The sequence below is a fragment of the Saccopteryx bilineata genome, chromosome 5, assembly GCF_036850765.1.
Source record: "Saccopteryx bilineata isolate mSacBil1 chromosome 5, mSacBil1_pri_phased_curated, whole genome shotgun sequence".
Taxonomy (NCBI): Eukaryota; Metazoa; Chordata; class Mammalia; order Chiroptera; family Emballonuridae; genus Saccopteryx; species Saccopteryx bilineata.
In genome coordinates this window covers 264,256,134-264,265,405 of record NC_089494.1, presented here as the reverse complement: position 1 = coordinate 264,265,405, position 9,272 = coordinate 264,256,134, and the positions used below count along the sequence as shown (strand labels likewise).

Below are 9,272 nucleotides of genomic sequence, written 5' to 3'. Positions count from 1 at the left end.
TCAGACCATCAGGATTTCTCTGTGCAGACAGTGGGGCCACCAGGCTGGCAGTGGGTGCCACTGGGCAGGAGATGCTGGGTCCGGGATGCCCTTCCAGCTGGTGGTCCAGGGCACGAAAGCAGGGGGTGCCATGGAGCTGCGTCAGGCTTTGGGAGCCAAATCCCAGCTCCGCTGCTTAGTGGGGCGCTGCTGCAGGACCTTGCTTGAGCCTCAGTCTCCATCTGGAAAATGGGTGGCACACACCTACCTTGGAGGGTGATTGGTGGTGGGTGCATCCAGCGTGAGGGATGCTCTTGGCACCAGGCCTTGGCTCTGTAGTGGCCAGTGAGGTGGTAACTAGGCTGGTGGCTGGCTATGCCAGGCAAGAAGGTGTTGGAGGCCTCAGGCTGAAGCCGGGCGCTGGGAAAATGGCTGGAGATGCGAGGTGCAAGGCAGGGGTGAGCAGGCATCTGCCGGGGTGGTAGGGGGTGTCCCTTTGCTGATGCCCCACAGGTGGAGCATGGGCCGGGGAAGCTGACCTGGTGGCACCCATGTGACAGAGGGAGTGGACACCAGAGAAGTATGTGAGTGCCATCTCTCTCTCCCCCCCTTACTCCCCCCTGTCCCTCACTCTCTCTCTTTCCCCTCTCTCTCCCCCCACACCTCCTCTCTCTGGGTTCCCTAAACTCTATGCTGCCCCCAATCTCTCCGCCCTAGAGGTGGTGGCCTGTGTCCTCCCTGCTGTTTCTGTTCAGCTCTGAACCAGCCCTCTGGTTTCCCTAAAGATCCAGGCTTTACTGGGCTCTTCTCAGGTTTCCCCATTTGAGAATGCCATGTGTTTCCTCCTGGGACCAGAAGTCATAACAAAGGAGCTAATAAGGAAAAGCTGCCAAAATGGAGGGGGGGGAAGAAGGGGGGAGGGGGGAAGGAAGGAGGGAGGGGGGGGGAGGGAGGGAGGGAAGGGGGGAGGGGGGAGGGAAGGGGGGAGGGGGGAGGGAAGGGGGGAGGGGGAAGGGGGAAGGGGGGAGGGAAGGGGGAAGGGGGGAGGGAAGGGGGGAGGTGGAGGGAAGGGGGAGGGGGGAGGGAAGGGGGGAGGGAAGGGGGAAGGGGGGAGGGAAGGGGGGAGGTGGAGGGAAGGGGGAGGGGGGAGGGAAGGGGGAGGGAAGGGGGAAGGGGAGAGGGAAAGGGGAAGGGGGGAGGGAAGAGGGAAGGGGGAAGGGGGGAGGGGGGAGGGAAGGGGGAAGGGGTATTCTTGAGGTCAAACAAAGCAGGCAACACACTCAGAAGAGGAAAGTTGACAGAAGGGTTGCACCCGAGTCCCCAGGGCACGCAGTTTGGAGAATGGACAGGCTGTGAGTGATGTGTTTAAAGAGGGATAAGGCCAGGAGAGAAGGCAGCACAGGCAAGAAGGAGCAGAGGAAGGTCGGGGGATGGGATGGGGGGGGCAAACGAGAAGAGGAAGAAAAAAGTTCCGAGCTAAGGAGGTGGCTGGGACAAGGCTAGAGAAGACAAGACAATTCCAGGGGGCGGGAGGCAGGCATGATCAGAAAGGAGCAGTGGCCTCTGACTGGCCCTCCTGCCCTGCACTTTGTACAGCAGGGGTGGGTGTGGGTGCTTGCCCCAGCCTGTCCCAGTGATACAACAGAAATACCGAACAGGGTGGGCTGGGGCGCTTAGAAACAATAGAAACTCATCTCTCAGAGTTCTGGAGGCTGGGAGTCGGCTGCAGATTTGGTGTCTGGTGAGAGCCCACTCCCCAGTTCGTAGACTGTTAACATCTGTCACCTCACAAAGGTGGAAGGGAGCTGGGCACTTTCTGGGGGTCTCTTTGGCACTAATCCCATTCACCGGGGGCTCCACTATCATGATCTAATGACCTCCCAGAGGCCACATCTTGTAACAACATCGCACATAAGGTGTTTTTGTTTGGGGGGGGCATGACACATGTCCATGGTAGTGCTGTTGTAGAGACAATGTCCCCTGAGCCTCAGAGTCTCTTTCCTGCCCTCTGAGGAGCGCTCATCTACTAAGGCCAGTTCCACATTCCATAACAAGGTCGAGGTATTTTATGTGCAAATACAGGGGGAAGATGCATACTGACAACCTTCCAGGTGGTAAAACAAAACTGCCCGGCGGTCAAGTGGAAAGCACCGGAAAGCACACGAAGTACAACTTAGGTTCTCCGACTGTTCCAGCCAGTGGCGGGGCTGGAGCCACCAGGCCCTGACTAGCCAGGAGCGCTGCACTTGCACTTAGATTGTCCAGTAAACGCCACGTGGCCTGTTTCCTGAAAATACTGCCAGGCCACTGACAAAAGGGGACGGAATTTCCAAAGAAATAGTGATTGCGGGGAAAGAAGACAGCGGGAGGCGGAGAGGTAACCCAGGAGGGCCTCCGGAGGAGGCAGAGGCGGCTGTCCGGAGGAGGGAACCGAGGGCGGGGTGCGTGTGCAGAACTTGCACGGGGAGAGCTGTATCAGCCGCCGCGGTTCGGGCAGCGGAAGTCCCGCCCCCGGCCTGGTAGCCCCTCGCCCCGCCAGATCCGCCCCTAATATTGAGGCCCCGCCCTCATTTCATTCTACCAGGGTCCCCGGATGCCCCGCCCCTAGAGGCCGGGCCGCGCGTCCAGTTTCTCTCCCCTGTGGGCTCCGCCCCCGGAGGATTCGGCTAAGCTTTGCGGCCTCCTCCTGAGACGCCCACGCCGGTGGAGGCCACGCCCCCTGCCTCGCTCGCAGGCCACACTCAGCCACGCCCAGGCCCCCGGGCGGCCCACCCCGTCGACCCCTCCCAGGACCCGCCCCTCAGGCCCGGGCCACGCCCCTCCCGGGCCACGCCCCTGCCCCGGGCGGCTCCGGCTCCGGCGACCGTTGGGCGCGCGGACAGCGCGGACGCGGACGCGGCGGGCGGAGAGCGGCCGGTAGGTTGCGGGCCGGGCTCGGGGCCGCCCCGCCTCCGCTTTCTTTCCCTTCTGGGCGCGCGCTCGCGCCCCCCGAGGCCCTACCCCACCCGGCTCGGCGGAGGGGTGCGGGGCCGCCGGCTCCTCGGAGACCCCCGCTTCGCTCCGCGCCCGGCCGCCGGCCCCGCTCCTTTTGTTCCCGGCCCGACTCCGGGGACTTGTCGTGGGCCCGGCCGTGGGTCGCCGCGAGGCCGGCGTGATCCCGGGCGGGCCCAGACGGGCCGGGTCGGACCGGGTTGGACCGGGTCGGTCGACCCCGCGGCCGTGCCCACCGCGCCCGCTCGCCGCCGGCGGGGGTCCTGGTTTCCGGGGTTTCCGGGCCGGACTTCACAGGCGCCACATTGTGTGGGCAGCGGCGTCGCCGGGGACCTCAGCTCCGGACTTGAACTGCCGCTTGTGCCGCCGGGGCCGAGCTCTGCCGCGGCTCAGGGTGGTCGGGGGAGACAGGGCCCTGAGTTGTGGGGTGTAGACAGAGCGCCCCTGAGTTGTGGGGTGTAGACAGAGCGCCCCTGAGTTGTGGGGTGTAGACAGTGGTCCCTGAGTTATGGGGTGTAGACAGTGGTCCCTGAGTTGTGGGGTGTAGACAGTGGTCCCTGAGTTGTGGGGTGTAGACAGCACGGTCCCTGAGTTGTGGGGTGTAGACAGAGAGCGCCCCTGAGTTGTGGGGTGTAGACAGAGCGCCCCTGAGTTGTGGGGTGTAGACAGCACGGTCCCTGAGTTGTGGGGTGTAGACAGAGAGCGCCCCTGAGTTGTGGGGTGTAGACAGCATGGTCCCTGAGTTGTGGGGTATAGACAGAGAGCGCCCTGAGTTGTGGGGTGTAGACAGCACGGCCCCTGAGTTGTGGGGTGTAGACAGAGCGCCCCTAAGTTGTGGGGTGTAGACAGCACGGTCCCTGAGTTATGGAGTATCGACAGAGAGCGCCCCTGAGTTGTGGGGTGTAGACAGCACGGTCCCTGAGTTGTGGGGTATCGACAGAGAGCGCCCCTGAGTTGTGGGGTGTAGACAGCATGGTCCCTGAGTTGTGGGGTCTAGACAGAGTGGTCCCTGAATTGTGGGGTGTAAACAGAGAGCGGTTCCTGAGTTGTGGGGTATAGACAGAGCACTGGGGTGGTGTGGAGTGTCCCTGAGTTGTGGGGTGTAGACAGAGAACAGCCTCAGAGTTGTGGGATGTAGACAGTAGTCCCTGAGTTGTGGGGTGTAAACAGAGCATGGCCTCAGAGTTGTGGGGTGTAGAAGTAGTCCCTGGATTGTGGGGTGTAGATGGAGCAGCCCTGAGTTGTGGGATGTGGACTGAGGCCCCAGAGTGGGCATGGCCTGGCACCCGCCTGGTCGCTTTCCAGTGATGTGCCCTTGGGCAGGTGACCCCTTTGTGCCCTGGTTTCCGCATTGGTGGATGGGGTTGGTAATGGGACCAGCCTTGAGGCAGATCATGAGTGGATCTGCCCGGGTGCTCAGGGTAGGTAGTGGTGGTTATCTGTGGGTTGCAGCCTGCTGTATCACAGGGCACCTGTGAAGCTGTGGCGTGCAGGACAGGGACCACAGGCTTCCCTGAGAGCAGGATGGAAGACCAAGCAGTCCCCTGTGGGTGGCTGGGGGACAGGGTGGGGAGTGTGGAGGAGCTGGAGAGGCAGGGCTGACGCTGAGAAGAGGGGTGGGAGACAGCCTAGAATGGGCAGTGGGGGGAGGGTGACAGCAGGAGCCGACGAGTTTTACTTTATTTTTTTATTTTAAAGATTTTATTTATTGATTTTAGAGAGAGATGGGAGAACGAGAAGTATCAACTCATAGTTGCTTCACTTTAGGCGTTCATTGCTTGCTTGTCATATGTGCCTTGACCGGGCAAGCCCAGGGTTTTGAACCAGTGACCTCAGCATTCCAGCTCGACACTATCCACTGTACCACCACAGGCCAGGCGAGTTTTACTCTAGAAATACGGCTGTCTCAGTATGACGTTTCATAAAAATGCCTCCTGACCCAGTGGCTTTGAGGGCCGAAGCCAGTGGGCATGAAGTTCCCGGCATAGGACCTCAGCTTCAGGGGTGCTCTTTGGAGGAGCCTCGCTGAGGCATTCCCGACCAGGGTGACTGCGGGGAGCAGAGGAGGCCACCGGAGAGGAAGGCTGAAGGCAGGCTGTGGACTTGGGCTCTGGAGCGAGCAGGGGAAGACGGTGACGGTGGCCGGAGCGTTCAGGGTGGTGGTGGTGTGGGTCGGGAGGGCAGGAGCACTGAGCCAGCCTGCGCAGCAGAGGAGGGGACTGGAGGCTCATGGGCCTTGGGGTGTGGGGTGGCCTCCTCTCCCCTTGCTAGAGTAAAGGCATCGGAGAGGAAGGTGTCAGCGGCCAGGCAGGGGGCAGTGAGGGGCTGGTGCGGCCTGAGGACATGGCCCCACTCCGGGGCAGGGACTGCGAGGTCAGGAGGCGGGCAGCTCCCGTTTCAGGAGCAAGACAGTGAAGGAGTAATGCGTGGAAGCCAGGCTCTCTGCCCACAGCCTGCACTCCACAGCAGAAGGCGACAGCCTGTCCCTCTCTGATTTTACCTTCTGACATGTATCTTTCTCTGAAACGGCAGGAGTCAGGATGAAGGAGAAAGCATGTTAGTTACGACCCGACAGTACTGTGAGGAGAGCACACCCAACAGCCAGCAGAGTGTTATTTGCTCTGAATTGGGTGGCACTCTTGTAAGCATTTTACTTTTCAGTCAGCACTTGTGTGACTTTCTGTGGCTGCTGAAACATTCACCAACTTGGGGGCTTGGACAGCAGAAACTTACTCCCGTGCAGTTCTGGAGGCCAGACTTGGAACTGGTCTCGCGGGCCGGAACCTCGGTGGGGGCTGCTCCTGTCCGTTTTCAGCTCCTGGCGGCCGCCCTTAGTCCTTGCCCTCGGCCTTCCGGCCCAGCGCCCAGCGCCCAGCGCCCCTTCTTTCGTGGTTGCATTCTTTCTCTTGTCTTCCACTCTCCCCACCTTCCTCCTGTAAGGACACCTGTGTAACCGAGGAACCCTCCCGTGTCAGGGTCCTTAAGTTAGTCACATCTGCAAAGTCCCTGTACGGTGATACTTAGAGTTCCAGGGGATAGGACCTGATGTCTTTGAGGCCCACCCTTTAGCTACCACAGTGCTCCTGACTGTTTCTGAAAGGACTGTGGCTGTCCCGTTCTGTGCTGAGGAGAGCCCCATCGTGTGCCCCTTCCCTGTGCCGTGGGCAGGGTCTGTCCTGGGTGCTGCCCCCCCTGTGTCCGGAAGGGCCTGTGGTTTCCTGGCTTTGCCCTGGAGCAGAGGCTGGAGTCACCCTAGAAAAGGTGTCCCAGGAAAGAAGCCTGCCTTAAGCTTCCAGTCTGATAAATCACTTGTTCTTTACTTTTTGGGGTTTGTGACCACCAGCTCCGTTGCCTATCTGATAACTAGTCTCTCTTCACCTCCTTCTACAGTTTCTCTACGGAGATACGCCATCTGTGTATTGTGACCATATTTTCCATTAAATCCTTGATCCGATTTTATTAGCTGCTTTAAAGTTCTTATTTGCTAATTTCAATTTCTGGATTATCTCAGGATCCATTTCTGTTGACCTTTTCTCTTTTTTTTTTTTTTTTTTTTTTTTTTTTATTTTAGAGAGGAGAGGGGAAGAGAGAGAGAGAGAGAAAGAAGGGGGAGGAGCAGGAAGCATCAACTCCCATATGTGCCTTGACCAGGCAAGCCAGGGTTTTGAACCGGCAACCTCAGTGTTTCCAGGTTGACGCTTTATCCACTGTGCCACCACAGGTTAGGCGACCTTTTCTCTTGACTGTGGGTCACATCTTGTGTCTTTGAACTCTAGTAATATTTGCTTGTGTACTGGGCGTAGTAGATGGTTCATTGCAGTGACTCTCTTTGTGAAGAGTGTTGACTTTTGTGTTCTGGAAGATACAAGGGTTCCTTAGGTTACAACACAGTTCTGTTCCTACGCTAGTGATTTAACCCAGATTTTGGTGTAAATTGAAACACACCCTAGCCTAAGTCACTTAACCTGTCCTAACACAGTTGTAAAATCATAATCTAGAACATAAAAACACAACTAAGCCACAGAAAAAGGACATAAATATACTGTATTGTACACTGTACTGTATTAACAGAAAAGATGACAAAAAATGAGTGTAAAAACAATTCCTTTCCTTTATTCCTGTGGTTGCCTGGCACACAGGAAGGGGCATTGCAAGGTGGGAGAGAGGGACCTATTGGGAGGAGGAAGCTGGAGAGGCAGGAGAACCTGCAGAAGGTGCTGGAGACACTGGGTCAGGGGAATCAGGATTGTCTAAGGAGCAAGCAGGAGACGCTGGAGATGATTCTACCTGTACGGCGGGTGTTTCATCTCAAGAAGCAGCTGATGTAGAGGGTACAGGATCTGCTGCAGACCTCTCTCCCTTCTTAGAGAATTGTTCCAGGCTAGTCTGGAAGGTTGATGACGTCCTCTCTTCTAAAATCTGCCTATAGCATTGCACGGCATCCAATCCATACAGCTCTGTAGACCTCACTGAATCTGTCATCGCTGGGGTCCTCAGCCTGAAATGTTGCCAACCCATCCTCTACCGTAGGAAAACCTTCTGCCAAACCCTTGTTAGGAAATCTCTTGGGTTCTGAGGTTTCTACCTCTTCCTCTTCAATCAGCTGCTTCTCCAGCTGAGTGAGATCCTTAGCAGACAGCTCCTCTCCGTGTGATGCCAGTGGCTCTGTGACATCCATCGTGATGACTTTCTCTTTGAAGCACTGCCATCTGAAAACTCTTTCATTTAGGAGCCATAATAGGGGACAAAAAGTCACCAAACAAAGCAACACAAATGGAACACTTGCGCTTTTAACAGTCTAAAGTGGCGCAGGTGAGCATATGGGGGACGCCCACTCCCTCACTTGTACGCCGTCCTACTGTGTATTATTCTGCCCGCACGCAGCCAAACTAGTTCACCCACATAGTCCATAAGTACAATGTTAACAGCATAAAGCCAAAACACTCATGTCTCAATTTTTTAAAGTTTTTACGGGAGTGAGCATTGTAAACGGGAAAGTTGTATGTCGAGGCTGTTGTAACCCAGGACCCCCTGTACTGTGGACTCAAACTGACATCTCTGCTGGATCTCCTCTGGTGCTCTGGCCTGCCAGCTGCCTCCTCCTGCTCCTTGGATTCTTCCTGTGCAGGCAGCTCAGGGGCTGGCCAAGGACCGAGGCTCAGTTTGTGAAAAGATGTCAGGCCTTCCCCTCGCTCTAGCTCCCTTCTTCCTGAGGTGTTGCGATGTCCCCTCGGTCCAGGCAGCCTGCCATGCCCAAACCCTTTCTAGCTCGGAGCTGGGAGGACTTCGGCTTTCTGCTTGAGCTCGTCACTGGTGTGAACGCACATGGTCTTGTGCTTTGCAGCCTCTCTCAGGGGATGGCTCCTTCCCAGGGTCTGCCTGCTCTTCGTAGCTCTCCGCGTCTTTAAGTAGGAGCTTGACTGAAGCAAGAAAGGGGAGTGCATGAGACTTTGCAGGGCATTGATGAACTAGGATTAGTCTGGATTAGTGCCCAGGCATTGATCCTTGAGATTTACTTCTTTCTCATCCGGAGACTCAAGTAATCAGGGAGTGAGCTACCCTAGTCTAAAAGTCTAAAAGAGAGCTTTTCCTGAACACATCCTGAGTAAGATAAAGCCAAGGGCCGGCTCTTCTAAGGGCTGGCCTAACAGGTGCGTGGTATCTCCTTACGTGAAGGAGCTGATGAGCGTGGGGCAGTAGAGGCGTTGCGTTCTTCATTGTCCGTCTCCAATGTGAGCCACTTGGGGGTGAGGACTGGGGTCTGTTGTTTTTTGACTGCCCAGAGGTGGGTGCTCTCTGGGCTTGGCACGAGTTGACCAGGCCTCGAGCTCCAGCGGAGGGCTGAGAGGCAGAGATGCAGGTCACTGCCTCCTGGTGCACCTGCTGCACCTCGGCCTGTTACCTGGTTTGACCATGGTCAAACTTTCTCTGTGCTGCAGTTTCTGTCTATAAAATAGGGTTACTAGCAAGGCTGTGGTGAGGATTAACAGGAAATGTCAACCTCATAGGTGCCAATTCAGTGCCAACAGGAATCCCGTTTGGGGTGTGGTGAAAGGGAAACGATTCCGTGCGGAACAGCCTGATTGTGATACAGCACAGTGTGAAGCAGTGCTGGTCCTTCTCTGGTGAGACCCCGTTCACCAGGTTCCCTACCAGGCTGAGTCCAGCCCAGAGGACTTCCTGTGGAGCTAAGCAGTCAGCAGTGGGTCAGCTTCCTCGCTGCGAGGGAGGGGCCGTGGGGCCGGGAGGAGGACGGCTCCCTGGGCCCACCCCTTGTCTAACTCTCCCGAGCTGCTGTGACA

At 57.3% G+C, this 9,272-nt stretch overlaps 1 protein-coding gene across 2 annotated transcripts in view; it reads left to right on the top strand.

The window, feature by feature from the left end:
* The first annotated feature begins 2,787 nt into the window (after window positions 1-2,787).
* Window positions 2,788-9,272, top strand: part of RGS12 (regulator of G protein signaling 12) — a 147,077-nt gene continuing 140,592 nt past the window's right edge. For both annotated transcript variants that reach the window (XM_066279761.1, XM_066279764.1), the window contains exon 1: window positions 2,788-2,895. The gene's annotated coding sequence lies outside the window, so the exon portion shown is untranslated. The remainder of the gene's footprint in view (window positions 2,896-9,272) is intronic.